The sequence below is a fragment of the Babylonia areolata genome, chromosome 2, assembly GCF_041734735.1.
Source record: "Babylonia areolata isolate BAREFJ2019XMU chromosome 2, ASM4173473v1, whole genome shotgun sequence".
NCBI lineage: Eukaryota > Metazoa > Mollusca > Gastropoda > Neogastropoda > Buccinidae > Babylonia > Babylonia areolata.
This window is the reverse complement of record NC_134877.1, coordinates 26,860,476-26,865,232: the sequence shown is the minus strand read 5'-3', so window position 1 is coordinate 26,865,232 and position 4,757 is coordinate 26,860,476. Positions and strand designations below refer to the sequence as shown.

At 40.3% G+C, this 4,757-nt stretch overlaps 1 protein-coding gene across 1 annotated transcript in view; it reads left to right on the top strand.

The window, feature by feature from the left end:
• Positions 1-3,802, top strand: part of LOC143299926 (E3 ubiquitin-protein ligase HECW2-like) — a 49,645-nt gene extending 45,843 nt beyond the window's left edge. Inside the window, exon 28 of the mRNA XM_076613466.1 lies at positions 1-3,802. This exon is cut by the window's left edge and continues 2,252 nt beyond it. The gene's annotated coding sequence lies outside the window, so the exon portion shown is untranslated.
• Positions 3,803-4,757: the final 955 nt, after the last annotated feature.

The following is a 4,757-nucleotide window of genomic DNA, read 5'->3' as shown; positions in this document are numbered from 1 at the left end:
TTCCTTGAAACAGAAACTTGGCACATGATGGTGTGGATCAAAACAAACATGTTTAGTCTCCCACCAACAAACCAAATGATAGGAAGAAGCTGAGGTTGTACACTATCTGCTGCCTTATTCCTATGTGAACCAGCTGTCAGATGATAGGCAGAGGATAATGTTGCACACAATTTTCTGCTTTGTTTCATAGTGAACCGGTCATGAGATGATAGGAAGGGAATAAGGTTGTACACAATCTTCTGCTTTGTTTCATAATGAATCAGCCATCAAATGATAGGAAGACAATGTTGTATACAATCTTCTGCTCTTATTCCTGAGTGAACCAGCCACAGCACTGGGTCTCTTCAGCTGGCACTCTGCCAGTGACAAACATGCTGAAGTCTGATTCCTGAACTTGCTGAACGAGCGAGTGGTGTGAGTGATGTGAGAGTGAACGCAAGTCTGTCATCAGGTGTGAACAAAGCGTTGTCAGGTGTTGAGTTAAAAGCTGTGGTATTACTGTTACCTGGGACTCGAGTATACATGTCAGACATGGATCCGACGCTTACAGCTGAATAGCAACACACAGGAAATTGTGGAGATTACGCTCTCTGAGCAAGAATTCAGATTTCTTTAAATCTTGCCTCTCAGTTGTTTGTTTGTTGACAGCCTAAAATGGTTATGCTTCTGGCCTCTTGACTTCTGAAAACCATTTGTCTGTTGTGTGTGGATGAAAGGCTAAAAAACAACAAAAAACAAACAACTGTATAGCACAGCTTTTAGAAGGAACCCAGACAACAGCAATTCTGAAACTGTCTCAAAAAGTAGAAAGCAAAACTGAAACATGAATATGTACCTGTGTGTGTGTGTGTGTGTGTGTGTGTGCATTGGAATGTGTGTACATATGGGTACATGTGTGTATATGTGCAAGTCATAATATCCAAAAACTTGGAAGAACATTATTTGTAAATGCTGCTGTAAGAAAACAACCTGTCTTCTGAGGTGGCTCCTTGAAGAAGTAATGGGAGTCATGGTCAGAATTCAGACAAAATATGACAACTCATCATATGAAACATTATTGCAGTCATTATAATGGAAATACTTTGATTAATTAACAGTCATGTTGAAGAGATCATATCCTACGTTCATTCAAAATGGAATGTTAGGTTTTCTCGTTGTTGTTTTTGCAATAGATCTTATGAGCAGTTGGGCGTTATCTTAGTGAATGAAATTTATTGAGACCAATTTTATTTTTTCACGTAAATGGTTGTTGTAGTGTGTTTGTGTTTTGCTGAATCCTGTGGTTTGATGTGACACAAAAGCTGTGAATTATTGTTTGTTATCAGCATGTTGTCTCTGCACTGCCATAGAAAAAAAAAAAGAAGCTGATCACCAAGGGCAAAACATCTTCACCAACAAACAAGGTCATTGTATCATTTCATTTCGATGCTGTTGAAGCTTTACCCACTTTATAAACATGTTTATTAGTACTTTGAGCTCACCTGGAAAGGGCTTAGAATTGGCACAAGCTGTGTCAATGTTAACACTTATGTCAATAATGTACCTTTTTCTTCAGTTAGGTGGATATGTATCTTATGTAAGAATGTTTTCTTGGAATATTTGTGTTATTTGTGTGTGTTATAAATATTTTTTTCTTTAAAAACAATTTTTTTTACAGTGAGTTTTTTTCTTGTAGATGTTTGGTTTGGAAAGTTAGAAAGCTAAAGTGGAGTTAACGTGATACTGTTCAGTTGTTTACAGTTTTTTTTTCTGTTCTTTTTATTCTGTATATACAATGCTCTGTCTGTGATAAGCTGAAGAACAGAAGTGTATCACGTTTTGATAATTTATTAATGAAGCTTTCCAGATGTACTCATTTCTGCCGACTTTCCTCACTCTCTTTTCTCGTCATTGGTTGGAATTGTGTTGCACATGGTTTCCTTTTGCCTGGGTTTCCATTAGGTTACTGCGTGAGATGTGGAAAGCAACATGGTTATTATTAAACTCAGGAAAGTACAAAATCCTTTCAGTGTGTAGAAAATCCTGCAATCATTTTCATTCACAGGTGTAGCTCTCGTATTTGCGAAATGTTTTTGTTGCCGTAACACAAGGGAAGAGATTAGCTCAGTACGTGAGAAGTCCAGATGCCATTACATTAAAAAAAAAAAAAAATTTAATAGAGCCTGTTTAGGGCTGAAGTGTGTCTGATCATATCAAATAAAGAGCTGACAGTGAAAGTGCCTCCTCATTGTCTGACGCTGGTCATGTGATGATGAAGACCTGGGAAGTGGAGTTGTGGGCTTTCCCTGATAATGTCTGGAATTCTGGCAGTGTGGGGGTAGTTGTGGGCTTTCCCTTATAATGTCTGGAATTCTGGCAGTGTGGGGGTAGTTGTGGGCTTTCCCTGATAATGTCTGGAATTCTGGCAGTGTGGGGGTAGTTGTGGGTTCTCTCTGATAATGTCTGGAATTCTGGCAGTGTGGGGGTAGTTGTGGGCTTTCCCTTATAATGTCTGGAATTCTGGCAGTGTGGGGGTAGTTGTGGGCTTTCCCTTATAATGTCTGGAATTCTGGCAGTGTGGGGGTAGTTGTGGGCTTTCCCTGATAATGTCTGGAATTCTGGCAGTGTGGGGGTAGTTGTGGGTTCTCTCTGATAATGTCTGGAATTCTGGCAGTGTGGGGGTAGTTGTGGGTTCTCTCTGATAATGTCTGGAATTCTGGCAGTGTGGGGGTAGTTGTGGGTTCTGTCTGATAATGTCTGGAATTCTGGCAGTGTGGGGGTAGTTGGGGGTTCTCTCTGATAATGTCTGGAATTCTGGCAGTGTGGGGGTAGTTGTGGGTTCTCCCAGATAATGTCTGGAATTCTGGCTGTGTGGGGGCCTCAGGAACCTGTCATTCTTGAGATGTGTGTCAGTCCATGGAGAAGATTTTAGAGGTGTATGTATATCACAGTTTTTGTTTTTTCAGTCCAGTCATTTTCAGCTGGTTTGTCACCACATGAAAGCAAGTGCCATAGTGTTTTCAATCGTTTGGAAGTGGTCACATTCGGCCTTAAGAAAATGCAGTAGGTTCGTTTTCAGATTAGAGTTGTTGGGAAAATTGAAGCAGAGCGAGTTAGATAGTGATCACAGTGTGGTAAACCAGGTGCCCCAAAGTCTTTTTTTTAGTTTGGGTTTTAATGGGAGAGAAGAGAATCCTAGGCCTTTGTGGGACTGGAACTTGAGACTTGCTTTGTTCACTAGGCCACCACACCACCAGGGTCTCAGTTTGTGGTTCACTCTTCTGAACCTGGTGGTGACCTGTGTGTGTGGCCATGAGATGTGCAAAGCAGCATTGGCTTGACATTGCTGAAGCAGTGCAAGTTGTTATTTCTGGTTTAGTATGTGTGTAGGTAACAACAATCATGTCTTCTCTCTCTCTCTCTCTCTCCATTTTTTAAAATATTATTTTTTTCTGTTGATAAATCCACTCTGCAACCTGAATCTTGTATGGAGCCTCGTGGCAGAGTGAGTCAGGTGTTGTGTTTCTGACCCCTTGTCAACCAGTCACGGGGGTTCCAGGCCCCATTTCAGCACAGTGTTGTGTCCTGGGGAAAGGCATTTTCCTCCAGTTTTACCCTCACACCACCCAGATGTGAATGAATACCTACCTGGTTGGAGAGGGTTAAAACAGTGGAAGGAGAGAGGATTAGGCCTTGCTTTCCTATGCCGAGCCTTAGACATGGATATATATATATATATATATATATATATATATATATATGGAATCACTGCTTCTATGACCATTAAAGGCTATAGAACCTTTAACCTTTATCTTCAAATGGACACACTTAAAAAGAGATGATTCAACAAAATTTGAAAAAAAGATTTTTTTTATTTTATTTTTTTTTTTTTTAGTTTTCAAGTTTTTGGTATGATGTTAAGACTGCCAAGACTTTGTGCAGAATTGTTGGGTTGAAGTGTTTGTATAACTGGTGGTTTTGGGGGTTTTTTTTGTTTGTTTTTTCTGATGATGTTATGGTGACCAGGAATGAAACCGCATGGTGCTGACCAGGAAGCACTGACATGTTCTGGCAAAGGTTGTCACTTTTCCGTTTGTTGTCCATTTTCTCTTTTTTCCATTCACAGTTTGTCACACACCATTGGTGTTTGTGTTGAGTGTTGGTGGGATGTTGTTGTGTTTACACTTGCATGCACTTGTACACAGCATGTAACAGTTGCACAATGATATTAAACAGACGACTGGTGTCCAAGTGCATGCAGACGAGGACAGGGCACTTCACAGGAAAGGAAACAGACACTGTCACTTCACTTCTGATTTTTGTGTTGGTGTGAATCTGCCTTGGGCCTTGGGCATCTCTTTGATGAAATGAAATTTGAAGTCACCAGTAGGATCTGAGCTTCCTTCGGTGTGAAATAGTTTTGCATGGAGAGTTTAATTTTGAAAAAAAAGAATAGAAAAGCTGGACATGTGAGGGGGTAATGACGCATTTTGAGGGAATTAAGAAAAAAAACATCACAGGTACCTTAACCCTTTGGCGGTTGAAACTTGTGAGATAAGTGTGGCAAGAGTGATGTGCGAGTTACCACTATTTGTGTTACTTAACAATGGTGTAACTGATTTAGCTGCACTATTTGTGTTACTTAACAATGGTGTAACTGATTTAGCTGCACTATTTGTGTTACTTAACAATGGTGTAACTGATTTAGCTGAACCAGAAGAACCAGCCCCAGAAGGAAGAGGTCCAGATAGAGTGGTGACAGACATCCTGACCTGTGT